The sequence below is a fragment of the Benincasa hispida genome, chromosome 2 (genome assembly GCF_009727055.1).
Source record: "Benincasa hispida cultivar B227 chromosome 2, ASM972705v1, whole genome shotgun sequence".
NCBI classification, from domain to species: Eukaryota; Viridiplantae; Streptophyta; class Magnoliopsida; order Cucurbitales; family Cucurbitaceae; genus Benincasa; species Benincasa hispida.
The window spans coordinates 9,935,283-9,950,747 of NC_052350.1; the positions used below are offsets into that span (position 1 = coordinate 9,935,283).

A 15,465-nucleotide genomic window follows, 5' to 3' on the forward strand; every position below is an offset into this window, starting at 1 on the left:
CACGATAGTGCCATCGCACTACCAAATGTACAACTTTTTCGGACCAATCTCCAGTCCTTAGGTCAATATCATGCAATACGAGTTCAGTATTACAAGGCGATGGGACATCCTGCTGAAAACTGAATTGTCTCATCACCTTGTCAGGAAGATGCCACTCACAAATGTGAAAACATATGAGAGGACTCATTGTCCGCCATATGTTTTGACCATTCGTACAAAAATTAGACAAAGTATGCATAATAATTTTATATGGCTCCCAAATAACCTGAAACACAAAATATTATATTAGAGAATATTAAAGACAAATACAATAAAAATGTGTATAAAATAATCAATTAGGTTCAGTGTAATGTACCTATTAAGGTTGAAGCAAGATCAAACATGTATCTATACTGGCTGACTATATGTGTGGCTGTCCTAGTCACACAAAATTTGTCTCTCCACATAAATTTTTAAATCGATAATTTAGAATTTAAATTAACTAGATCAGTGATATAAAAATTAAATTGAATTAAAACAACATACCGAAAATCGTAGGCTCGTCCAACTAACTGAGCGTCATTAACATGTTGTAGCTGTGGAGCCATTGTTAGAAATCGCCCAAGCCCATAGTTGCAAAAGTATGAGAGGCCCAGCTATTTCTCGAACCTCAGGTCTTGTTGCTTTACATAGTTGTCTATACAACCATGTCAAGCATGCTCCACCCCACGAATACTACCCCACATCATGGAGGTTAGCTAACAGTGGTAGAAACATCAAGTGAACAAAATGACTTGATTTATCTGAAAACAGACTTCCACCCATCATTTGTAGTATATATGCTCGCGCATATCTTATGACGGTTTCCTTGTCTGCATCATCTGTGAGCTGACGAAATTGTGTTCCTAACCATATTAAACTTAATCTCGATCCTTTAATCTTGTTGGCAGGTGGGGTCGTACCGAGGTACAGTTGACAAAATTCTAACCAATTATCGTACATCACTCCGGTGACTGGCTCACCGTCAACAGGTAACCCCAACAACACTTCTATGTCTTGTAGAGTGATAGTGCACTCTCCAATAGACATATGGAATGTATGCGTCTCGGGCCTCCATCTCTCGACCAAGGCTGTGATCAGATGTCAGTCCAATTGAATAAATACTAATCTAGCAACCCCATAGAATCTAGATGTGCGCAGTAGCGGTAGTATTCAAGGGTGGAGCGGGATAGTGTGCTGGAGAACTGCCTCTCGACGCCTGCAAGATATTTCTCCAGTAGTACGATATCGCCATACAACAGATGATCGATGAATGGATTGGTCGTACAAAACATCGGGATCAACAGGTCCTGGGTTTAAAGCCATGATCTGGAAAAAAAATAATTTATTTCTCAATTAAAAAAATATTTGTTTCTCAATTAGAAGAATAATGTACAACTTAATTAGAAGAATAATGTACAACTTAATTAGAAGAATAATGTACAAGACAAGTTGATTAAAAGAATAATGTACAAGTTAATTAAAATAATAATGTACAAGTTAATCAAAAGAATAATGTACAACTTTATAATATGAAAAAATTGAATATACAATAGGAGAGAGCGAGATGTTCAGCGAGATTGTAGGAGAGAGCGAGATGTTCAGCGAGATACTCTCAATCTCGCTCTCTCCTACAATATCTAAGAATAGAATCTCCAATGGAAGTAATATACAAACCCATCTCTGAGAATCAATCTTTCACCATTTTATTCGATCATTGAATTTATCTCAGCCGTTGCCTACTGAGAGAATTTATCATTATTTTCTCAGACTTTTGGTAATTTTGTTTGTATGCAAATCATGTTAGATGAAAGTCCATTCTCGATCGTGGTAACTGCATAACTAAACCTTTGTTTTTAGTTTAATTATATAAAAGATGGAAGTTTGAACATTTTACCTTACAGATATGTAAATCTATTGAGTTAATTCAAGTGTACTAATTAATGATAACATAGCATCCATTAATGATAGTTTTTATGGTTAAATTAATTAAAACCTTTTAACAACGTATGTATGAGAAATGTTGAGGATATGGGATGATTGCATAGGATTAATTAGACTAAGCTTATCCTGATTGTGTAAAGAGCATTAGTCATGGCCGCTCTCTCTTACAATCTCGCTTTCAATCTCGTTATCTCCTACAATTTGCTTCACCCACTTATCTTCCTTATCGAGGGTTGAAGTTTCGACTTATGTATGTCAAGACTATACAAAATTAGCGAGGTTCCCTTCTAGAGCGAGATTCTCATCACAAGACCTCTACGTTAGTCGAATCCTCAACCCTCGACTTCTAGTCTCGAACTCCCAAAACAACAATATTTCTCTAATAAGTTTCAAAACAACAATATTTAAGTTTTGAAAACAACAATATTAATATTAAAGTCCGGTTTTAACTCCAACTCTAATTATTCTTCCATAATTAGTAAGTTAATTTTTTTTCTTTTGTAATCTATTTTTTTTATATGGTAAAACAATTGAGTACTAATGATTTATGAATTTTGCTATTGAAAAATAATCTCACTCTTCCACCTACGTTTACCTTTAGCTTCTTCCTACCGTTCTTTTTCTTTTCCTTTTTATAAATACTTTTTATAATTAGGTGTAGAAATAAATTTGATTAATTGTATACATTGAATTTTGATTTTAGATTTAGACTACTGAATTAGTTGTGAATTTTCCAAACCAAATGAATTAATCTATATATATTCTATACTATCTAAAATTGGCTATGGAGGAGAAACATTCAAGTTCTCCTTTACTTCTTTGAGTGGTTAGTTTTATAAGGATATATAAGGTAATTTCATGTTTCAAATCATTAAATAAACTATTTTACCCCTATTCTTCCGTATCACTCGCAAAATATTTTCTCACATATTTTCTAACATCAAATATGAATGGTATTAAATATTTTTAAAAATTATTTTCATTTTAACATGAATGATATCTTAAATCCTATAAAACACAAACTATTTGAGTATTTATTTTATTCTTATAAAACATGTACAACACACGTAGTATTCACCTAGTATGTCCAGGTGAATGTAACTCAACTTATATTCTAAGCCACTCTCAAGCGTGGAATTCAAAGGATGATGAGGTATAATGTTAACTATTTTTGTAAAGGTTTTTCCCCCTAAAAAGTTGTTCTTTTATAGTTTTCAAATTTTGGAAATTTTTGTTAATGTTGGTATAAAGTGGATACAAACCAAACAAATTTAGGATGAAAAATAGTATTTATAAACTTAATTTTAAAAATCAAATGATTATTTAGGAAGACTATAATGTTTTGTTATGAAATGATAACTAGGGGTGGTCATTCAAACCGCAAAAACCGAACCGAACCGAAAATTCAATGAAACTGAAAAATGCGATTCGATCTGGTTTGAAGAAATTTTGAAACCGAATTAATTTGGTTCGGTTCGATTTCACTTTCAAAAACCGAATTTGAAATCGAACCGAACCATTTTTAACTAATATATTTATTTATATATTTTAAAAAAGAGCAAAATTGAATTTAAAACCGAACCACTTTTAATTTAAAGAATAAGACCAAATTTAAAACCGAACCGAACCGAACCATTTTTAATTAAAAAAGAATATAACATGGATCTTTTAGAAATGCCAAAATCGAATTTGAAACGGAACCGATTTCACATTTTAAAAAAATTCAGTTCGGTTCGATTTGACCACCAAACCGAACCGTTTCTCCCCTTAATGACAACATTAAGTGTTAAAATAGATTCATAAGTTTTTAATAATTAGAAATATAATTTTGAAAGTTAAGGTTCTACTCGTCTAAACTTCACTATTTTAGTCGTGATTAGATATTAATATTACAAAAATGTCCTTAGATATCATCATATGGATATAGTTAGTTAAAGGCCAAGCCAAGAAATAAACAAAATTTCAGGAAGTACACATAATTTTGGTAACATTTTTTCTAAAAGAAACAGAAAATAAATATTAACAAACACGTAATTGTTAAAAGTTGGGGAAACAAACATAAACATAGTCAAATGATTCGAAAATAACTCTTTATTCATTTATTTAATGGTGAACTATATATGATTACATAAGGATAAATTTGAAGATGTGGGAGTTGGTGGAACACATATCTTCTTCCCTTGTTTTAATTATTATTATTTAAACAAATAAATTAATTAAAAAAAAAAAAAAAATCCTACCCATCGGTTCTCATCTCACCTAAAAGAGATGAATGAATTAAAGCCTTTAGTTTGGTAGAAAACGTGTCCGGCATTACAGCTTTCCCCCCTTTGCTTCCCTCGCAAAAACAAATAAATTAGAGGCAAAAAATATACATTTTTGCTATCTAAATTTTAAGATTAATTCCCATTCCAAAATTTTGAATTTGATTTTAATTTAGTTCTTAAATTTCAAATCGATACAATATTATTCATGAGATTTGAATTTAATTTCAATGTGATTCCTACATTTTAAGATTTACATTTTTAATAATTATTTTTTACTATACTATTTTGTATATTTCAATGTCTTGTCGATTAATTTGAAATGGCTATGAAGAGGAATTTTAAATTTTATTTCTACAATGACGAAAAAAATATGAAAAATTAACTAATTATGAGTCTTTTAAATTATTTATGAGTATTCAGAAAAATTTTAGATTGAAAATGTAAATATTAAAACATAAAGGTCAAATTGAAACAAAATTCAAAATTCAGTAGTAAAATTATAACATTTTGAAATCTATGGAATAAATTGAAACTAAATTCAAAACTTAAGAACTATATGTGTAACATTTTAAAATATAGACAAAATAAAAACTAGATAAAAGAACATAGCAAAAATGTTTTTTTTTTTTCTTGATAAAACACGTATCCCGTGTTAGGCGGTTGCAAGTGTGATTGTGCTTCTTATTTGGACATTGATATCGTATTAGATAATTGAAGTCCATCTCAATATCAATGAACAATAAAAAGAATAGTCTATATATCTTTTTAAAGATGGTGAAGGTTCTTTATTTTTTTTAACAAAAAAACTAGATAATTAACATACGTATTTCTCCAAGAAATTACAAAGATGACATTTCTTTGAATAATTAAAAGATATATCTTTTGAATATAATATAAATAATTGTTAAATAACTTATTGACACATTTTTTAAATTTAGACGATAGTCACTAGTTAAAATAAATTGAAGATTATTTTTTGGATAGAATGAAGATTAATTTAGATACAGACAAACTACAATTTAACTAAATTTAATTTTTTTTCTATAAAAATATTTTATAATTATTATTTTTAAATTTTTTATTGAACTCGAGTATTTTTCTAAAACTTACACAACAAGTTATTATTCAACTCCAAACTTAATTAATTCATATAGTTGAGTATATATTCTACCACCACCTATTATTAAACTATATGCGTGTCAATTTAGATGTCAGTACATTACAACATGGATTATTTATATTAATTGATCAATAATTAAAAAAATTATAATATTTAGATGCATCTTTAGAATACACTCATTTTTATGGATTTCATTATTATCAATCACACGAAAAGTATATTAAAATATTTAGAAGAAGAATTTGTTACATAATAAATTATAATTTTACAATTTGATAAAATGTACCTAACTTTTTTTTAATTATTATTATTATTTTTTACAATGATGAAGTTGGGCTCGTACGTCGCAAGTAAAAATAAAATAAAAAAAACGAAAAAAAAAAGAAAAAAGAAAAAAGAAAAAAGAAAAAAGAAAAACAACTTGATTGATAGGACACTACGTCGTTTCCGGAAAAAGGAAAAGGATGGAGTGAAAAGAAAACGCATGTAGGCGAAGTATTTATTCCAAATGATTTGATTAAGCTAATCATGTATTAATTTTTGTGGTAAACACTTTATTTTTAAATTTTAATATCAAACATGTTTCTTTTTTTCTAAATTTTTATTGATTTGGCTAAATTAAATGTTAGAATTTTTCAAAATTAGTTTAAGTTAAACAAAAATTGAGTAAAGCTTTTAAAATAAAGTTCGAGTAATTAAATCAAATAAAACAAAATCAATTTAAGCAACTAAACTTAATTTTTGAGTTGTATCCATTCGAATCCTAAATTAATGACTGTATTAATTTAAAACTTGAATTTTAGTAAGTGTATCGATTTATGTCTTTTTGATATTTTGTTTGGATAAACATCACGTGTGACTGATAATTTTATAAATAAAACCTAAACTTTCATAAGTGAATTGATTTGGACACACAAGTAAAATGTTTTTTGAAAATGGTTTTTACATCAATTGTGTAATAGTCTATTTTGTTATCCTAACATCTTCAAGAAGCCTACACAACATAATAATTGATGCATTCACGATTGTAAAAAATGATTATAATAAAAAGTCTAAATTTATTCACCTATGACAATTTAAGAGTTTAATTTGAAACCGTTGTAAATTCATATTTTTTGAATTAAATATAAAAGATTGTTTAAATTCTTACCAAAATTTAAAGTTTAAATTGATGCAACCTAAAATTTAGAGATATAAATTGATATTTTCACCATAATTTTAATTAAACATAAGTATTACTATTACGAAATCGACAATTAAAGAACACAAAAGAAATGTAGAGATAGAGAAGATCGACACACAGATATACATGGTTCACTAACGGTGTGTTAACTACGTCTACGGGCAGAGAGAGAACAATATTATTAGGAAGAATGTTTTCAGAAAATTATATCTCGTACTTTTGTTTGAAGTGCCAACAAATAAATTTAAGACATTCCAACGATAATTCGATAAATAAAACGTCAGAGAATTAAGTTATCTATTAACAATGACGGCAATTAGTTGCCTACTCTGAATTTCAATCACACTATTTTTACAGATGAAAGAAATAAGTTTTTATTTTTAAATGTTTGGAGTGAAATGCAACGTTGGAAGAGCTGCACAATAATTTATACCCTAACGTGCAGTCCAAGGCCCCTTGTTGTAAGATGATTACTATTTTCTAAATGGAGAAAAAGCTTGTTTTGTCAATTCAAATATAGTTTAGTTGATAAAGATATTAATTATTATTAAAAATCGATTGTTTGATCTTTATGATCATTCAATCAATTCATTAAAAAAAAAAAAAGATTTTAATTTGTAGCCTAAATAAACTAACTGAAAGATAAATACGAATGTGAAAATGAACAATAATTAATCTCAATTCAAATAGTCTTTTAAGAAAAATAATTATCTAAACAATAATAAACTAAATCAATTCTAAAGTTTGTTTTTTTTTTCTCTAGTCAATTAACATGTTTATACATATGAATTTTTTAGACAAAATAATCATAATTTAACTAATATAAAAGGTATATTATCGACCAAAAATTATGAAGTTAAATTTCATAACCTATATTAAATTTTTTTTTAAAAAAAGGAAAAAGAATGCACAAGAATTCCTTTCCCCAAATTAATTATTGTTTACATTTCTTTGTCTCAATTCTATTATCTTAATCACAATCGCTAATCACTCAATTCTTATCTTATCACCAACCTAAAATCTATCTATACTTTCACAATAGATTATTATCCTCCCTTCATTGGTGAATAAAATATTTCTTTTTAACTCAAACCCATTTCTTATCATTTCTTTTTCAAAAAAAGATTACATCACATCGATGAAGAGTATTTCAAGATCAAAATATCATGGAAGATTGAAGAAGAAGAGACACCATAATTGCAAGAGAAAAATCTTATATTTTGTTTTTCAATGAGAGAGGATTCCACATGTTTAAATAACAAAATCTAGGGATAAAAAATTATTGCAAAAAGAATTTCACTACACAAACACTAAATAATACCTTCATATAACTTCTAGAAAGAGAATCTAAAAATTGAATACACGGTAAATGAGCCCTTCTAAAATGGGCTTTTGGGCCTGAATATTTACAGTAAAAATACTCCTCAATGGGCTGCCGTAAGACCCTTCCAAACCTATATCGGCCGCTACAACAACATTAAGTTTATTTCTTAAATCGTATAAAACTTGAAGTCGATAAAGGTTTGGTAAGAACATCGACAACTTATTCTGTAGTAGGAAGATGACAAACACTGGCCTGTTTCTTAAGAACAAGATCTCGAACATAATAAATGTCAAGCTTAACATGTTTAGTTTTTGAATGTAATATAGGATTTGAACTAAGATAAACAGAGCTAATATTATCACACTACATTATAGGAATATTAGTAAAGGAAATTTTTAGATCATTAAGTAAAGATTGTATTTGTACCAACTTTGTTGCAACAAGAGCAATATACCGATACTCAACTTCTGTACTTGATCGTGAAATAATAGATTGCTTTTCGAGCCCCATGCAATGGGATTTCTTTTCCTCCAAGAAAAACTCAGAATCCAGAGGTTGATTTTCGATCATCCGGATTAAACGCCCAATCCGCATTAGAAGAGCCACTCAAAGACAAATTAGTAGGACATTTAAGAAGTAAACCATGATCAATAACACCTTTATATCGTAATATTCATTTGACCAACTACAATGGTGGGAGAGTGCATGAATTGACATGTTTGTTCACACAATAATAAATCCCAGGATGTGTAATAGTGACATACTGAAGTGCACCTAAGGTACCACGATAGAGGAAAGTATCATGAAAAAATTTCCCTTGTCGAGTTGACAATATGGGACCACTAACCATTGGAGTAGTAATCGGTTTAACTTCACTCATTTTTGTTTGATGCAAAATATCCATAATATACTTTGATTGAGATAAAAAAAATATCTCCAACCTTTGGATAGGAAACTTCAATTCCCAAAAAATAGCTAAGAGGACCCGAATCTTTTAGAGCAAAGTGATTGTTAGAAGTATGTATAAGCTGATCAATGTCACTAGGATAACTTCCAATAATAACAATATCATCAACATATATAAGTATATAACAATAGGAAACAATAGTCATACGTATCATTAATGAAGTATCAACTTTGGAAGTATGAAAACCAATAGTATGAAGACAAGAACTTAGTCTTTCATACCAAGCTCGAGGAGACTGTTTAAGGCCATATATGATTTTCTTTAGTTTGCACACTAAAGGAGTAGGTCCTTTATGTCTGAACCCCAAGGGTTGCTCCATCAACACATTTACAGTAACTAAACCATGAAGAAAAGCATTATTTACATCCAGTTGATGAATACATTGGTCATTCATTAAAGTTAAAGTTAACAATACACGAATTATAATAGGTTTGACAACATAACTAAAAGTTTCAGTGTAATCAATATCAGGTGTTTGATGAAACCCTTTTGTAACTAATCGAGCTTTATATCGAGCTACGGTTCCATTTGAATTACATTTTATTTTAAACAACCATTTACATTCAATAATCTTTTTATCATTTTGTTTAGTCACCAATTCCCATGTATTATTTTTAATAAGAGCATTATATTCTTCTTCCATAACTCTTTTCCCCCGCGGATGCTTTAAAGCTTCTTTAACATCACAAGATTTAGTTTGTGTGTAGTCTGAAGAAACTCTTATTCAAGAGTACCTACAAGCTGAAGCGGATATTTCCAATTTATTGTGACAGAATTACCACATATACATTCAAAACATACTAATATGCATTCATAATGCTAAAGAGATCAAGAGATCATACCAGATGAAGATTTCTTCTTCACAGTGAGTCTAAAACCCAACCGTCTACCTCGAACAATCACCACTCGAACAGAAGGAAACAAAGATAACACCACCATTCAAAGCCATTGGTACTGTCTCTTATACACATCTAGATGTGTATAAGTGGGAGATGAGGTCGTCTATCGCATAGACAAGATGCTTGATCGTTTAGGTGAAGTATACGATCTGTCTCTTATACACATCTAGATGTGTATAAGAGACAGTGGTAGAGGGAAGGAAGAAGAGAGACCGTACACAACGATCAAGCAAGTGGGAGATGAGGTCGTCTATCGCATAGACAAGATGCTTGATCGTTTAGGTGAAGTATACGATCATGTAGGAAAAGTAAACAATCGTGTAGGAAAGGGTAAGCGATCATCTAAATGATCGTGTAAGAAAAGGGTGAGCGATTGTCTAAACGATCGTGTAAGAAAAACTAAGCGATCGTCTATACGTTCGTTTAGTAAATATCGGGAGCTAAACGATCACGTAGGAAAAGGTAAACGATCATTTAGTTAATAACGCGCGAAGGTGTAATCAGTAAGTGATCGCTTAGCAATACGTATATGTAAGCGATCGTACAGACACTATCGTATAGGAACTGATTTTCTAAGCGATGACACTCTCTTTAATACAATGTCCACGTATCTAATACTTAACACACCATCAACTATTTATGCATCTTAAAGTGATCTTTCAATACACTCATCCGTTATTAGAATAGAAGAGACACCATCCCATTTCCTTTATAACCGTCCAATGAATGTGATCTCATCATATTCATAATATATAAATTGATATCATATATTAATTATAATATTTTTTTATCCTAGATATAAAATATCTTCACCCATAGATCTCAGAAGCCACAATGAAATTAAACGATCTTGTTGTTTCCATACCTTATAATCAAAATCCATGCATGTAGTTGAAGGTATCACAGTAGAGGTTGTAGCAGCAATCAGTACTTTTAGAGGTGATTCATCTTCAAGAAAAGTTTCCAGACTATATCCTCCTAAAGCAGTCAAGATCTAAAACCTCCATAGAAGAAAATTATCATTAGTAAGTTTGAGAATTGAAATTTTATTAACTTTATTTCCCGAATTGAAGATTTGGTTGGACAAAGAAGAAAAGCTTCTTCGTTTCCATCTCCCATGACGAAAAAAATCGAAGAATAACCATTCAAATAAATGTGTGATAAAGGATGAGAGAAAACCCTTTGTCGTTTGACATAAGGCCCTGATATCATTTCAAGGTTAGAATATCAAAGGAGATTGAAGATGAAGAGATACCATGATTGCAACAGAAAAATTCTATATTTTGTTATTCAATGAGAGAGGATTCTACATGTATAAATAACAAATCTAGGGATGAAAAACTCTTGCAAGAAGAGTTTCACTATACACCATGAATAATACCTTCATATATCTTCTAGAAAGAGAATCTAAAAACAGAATACATGGTAAATAAGTCCTTCTAGTAATGGGCTTTTGGGCCTGAATATTTACAATGAAAATACTCCTTAATGGGATGCCTTAATCGAGTGGATGCAAAAATTCTTACCAAACATGATCGAGAGAAAAATAAAAATAAAATTATTATTTTAAGCCTCATTTGATAACCATTTCGTTTTTGACAAATACAAGTGTGAATTTAAATGCTAAAATAGAGTTATTTGACAAAATATTAGTACTTCGAAAACTATATGCAAAATTATGGTGAACTTTTTTGTCTTTAATGGATTATGTTTTTGGAAAAGACACAATTCTTCTTTCATTTCTTAACTCGTTTTTCTGAAAGTTAATATGACCTTTTTTTTAAATTTAATTCTCCTCTCATTTTCTTTAATTCGTTTTTTCTCAAAGTTAACCTACTATGATTTTTTTTACTAAATGCTAATACATGACATTTTATAGAAATATTCGAAAAAACTAGAGTATTTAGAAATCTATTCACAAACAAACGATTGTATTGGAAATGCAAAATGAAAAGGTATGGAGATCTAAATTATATTTTAACTAAAGGTATTTAAATTAGGCAATGACCCAGAATTCTCAACTCCACAAAATCTTACAAGATTTTCTATTATGAAAATAACTTCTTATTTTATGTCTTTGCAAGAAAGTGAGAAATAATCTGGTTTTGATTTTGAAACCCATATAGGGTATGTGAGAACTTACCTATATGCGTAATAATTATTTCTGGACTGCCAAATAACGAGATTGTTAGATATGAACCAATTGCCATAGAAGGTTGCATAACAAACTTGGGTGTATATTGTTCAATGAATATTGGAGCTTGATTATGCACTCCATATTCAACTAAATCAAGACGTCGGACATGATCATCCTCCTCTATCCAAATATTCGATTTTGTAAATAGTTGTGAGATTTTCTACATAACTCTAACGATTTATACTTAGTTTTCCAACATTAGTCTGAAAAAAATATGAAAATAAATTATGGGTAATATTTTGAAAGGATAGATTCTTAAGGGTTTATTATTGAAGTACATAGTTTGTAGTACTCAATTAAGATTTAACTTGATTTAAATGTCAAATCTACAAACAAAGTTGGTTTTTGAACTTTTCAAAAGTGGTGGTGTTTTTACAAAACATGCAACCGAACGTTGACCCACCCCCTTTTTAGTTGATAAAATAGTTGTAATTCAAATTTTTTTCTTTGTGGCAAAAAACGCAATTTAAATTTTGTTGCATTTTTTTTTTCAAAAAACGCAACATAATAAAGGTAAAAAATCACTCTATTTTTACAAATAGTTTTTAAAGTACCCAAATTGTTATTGATATTTTGCGAAAGAACTCTATTGCATTTAATCTCACAATCATGTTTGGTCTCTAAAATTTTAAAATATATCTTTTTAGTCTACAATTTTTTTTTAAAATAAAAATTAAAAAATCTATGCATTTTTAAATTTTAAATATTATCATGACATTTTAAATTTAAAATAATAATTAATGAAGAAGAGGGAGGAAGGTAGAAGAAAGAGAGAGAAAATATATAACTTTTTTTAATTTTATTTTTTTAAGAAACTTTTTTAAAAAAAAGTTATTGTTCTTAATAAAAAAAAAAAAAGTATTTTCACCAAAATAAACCACATAAATGAAGATGCGCCAAGATGGAAATGACCAAAAACACATGTCATCGTATTTAATACCCTAAATTCCTTTACCTATCCCATTAAAGTTGTACAGCATATAATACCCAAGAATATATCAGCAAGCTAACTAATTAACAAATTGACTAATACTTCATAATGTTATATATATATATATAGCAAAAGAAAGTAAAAGTTTGGTGAATTTTTTAATCATAAAATGAATTTAATTGTGTAGATTAAATTCATTATTCAAAATCTTTCAAATTGAATTGAAGCTTCCAATTAAAATGATGTTTCATGTACAAATTTAATAGGTATGAAAGTTAAATTTGTAGTTTTTTCAATTTGAATGAGTTATGTTTGATTTTTGTCAAGTAATAACTCAATTGAGTTAAATGTGACAAATGTTTTAATTTTTGTATTTATTTGATTTTATTTTGTAATTTGGAGAGTTATCAAGTTGTTGGCCTATAAATAACATCTTGGTTCTTCATTTGTAGCATATCATTCCTAAGTGAAGAGTTCTATCATTTCTTTCTTTCTTTCTTTCTTTATTTTGTTTTTGAGTTAAGTTGAGAGCAAGTATCCAATAGTTCTGCCAGATCCGAGTAATTCGAGGTTGTAGTTGTACCGGAGTTATTCGTTGTATCATACCAAGACGATCGCTGTAGTCTGCTTGTAGCCCGTGCAGAGCGAGTAATTGTCTTCACGCTTACCAGAAGTGTGCCTCGGCTACGTTTAGGTCTCCAAAGGTTTTGAAATTCTTTCAAGTCTTTGGTTATTTTCATATCTAAGCCTTGTTACATCATCTGACTTTCGTTTGAGTTTGAATATTATACATTGAGTGTATTGTTTCTAGTAATTGAGGTGTAATCAGTTTGCTAGTGTATTCAGTTCTATATATATCATTTTCCCCCAACAATCTGAAGACAATTAATATATTTAAACTGATGGCTGCAAACTTCTCCACCAATGTCACTACTTCTACCATGATGGAATCGCCCATTGTCAAACCTCATGCTGAAAAACCAGAGAAGTTCAAGGGAGCCAATTTCAAAAGATGACAATAGAAGGTGATCTTCTATCTCACCACACTGATTCTTGCTCACATTTTGAAGGAAGATTGCTCAATTACCCCTCCAGAAGCTATAACTCTTGAAACAGAAGTTGCAAAGCAAGCATGGTATGCATTCGAACTTCTTGTGTCGTAATTATATACTTAGTGGTCTTGAGGACACTTTGTGTAATGTCTATTGCAATGCCTACAATACATCAAAACTATTGTGGGAGACATTAGACAAAAAGAACAAGCTAAAAGATGTTGATACTAAGAAATTTCTTGTGAAAAATAGCAACTTGGTTCTTCATTTGTAGCATCTCATTCCAAAGTGAAGAGTTCTCTTATTTCTTTTTTTTTTTTTCTTTCTTTTGTTCTTGAATTGAGTCGAGAGCGAATATCTAAGAGTTCTACCAAATCCGAGTAATTCGAGGTTGCAGTTCTATCAGAGTTAGTCATTGTATCCTATTGAGATGATCGTTGTAGGCTGCTTACAGTCCATGCAGAGCAAATAATTGTCTTTAGGACAACACTTACCAGAAGCGTGCCTTGACTACATTTGAGTCTCCAAAGGTTTTGAAGTTCTTTCATGTTACACTATTTGACTTTCGTTTGAGTTTGAATATTATATATTGAGTGTATTGTTTCTAGTAATTGAGGTGCAACCAGTTTACTAGTGTATTTAGTTCTATATATATACCAATTTTCCCCAACACATAACACTAGATGGATTTCAAAACAATATATATATATATATATATAGATAAAGTATAAAATATCTTACCCTATTTAGTTATGTTTTTTTCATAATTCTATTTTGCCATGTTTATACTGACCTCTCAAATCAATATTTTAATTATCAAATAAGTATAGCTTAATAGTAATTCACATGTTTTATATTCTTTGAGATTGGAGGTCGATAAATCACTCTACCCATTTGTTGTACTAAAATAAAAAAAAATCAATTTATTTTATTTTAATTATCTATGAGTATATCACATGCAACAATATAATTTTTTTGCCTTTATGAATTAGTAAAAAAATGTTATATATTTATAAAAGAGAGATATTTATGTATGTTTTTGCTAAAACCCTAGCAATTTAAGAAGGTTTAAAACTTGCATCTCATTGACCCGTAGAAATATCGTAGTGAAATTAGACTGTTTATAAGTTATTAACCCGATTTTAGAAAAATCTGTTGCTGAAGCTGAAATTTATTGTTGGATCGAAGAAATTCGAACGCTACAAAAGTAGATTCGAATCTTATGTCTTCACTTTTGTATTTCATTCATGTAACTTCCTCAATGATAGATTGTATCTCATTTTTTGTCGTTGAGATTTAATAATATAAGGTATTATTTTCGAAGAAAAAACATACCCGTTGAGTTAATTTTTTATTTATAATATTTATCAAATAACAAAATTCTTGACTTTCGAACCAAAACATCAATATATCATCAACGATTATTTTGAAAAAGAGTAATGATTAGGTACAATTAAGTTGTAGTTATATCTCATACTATCTCTTTTTATTACGTAATATTTTTTTAAAAAAAATATTATATGATAATTTTTAAGTGAATATTTAATTTGAGTGAATTACACA

General features: G+C 29.2%; 1 pseudogene; it reads right to left on the minus strand.

The window, feature by feature from the left end:
* The window catches only part of LOC120071963, a 14,359-nt pseudogene extending 5,909 nt beyond the window's left edge, over positions 1-8,450 (minus strand).
* Between the last annotated feature and the right edge of the window lie 7,015 nt (positions 8,451-15,465).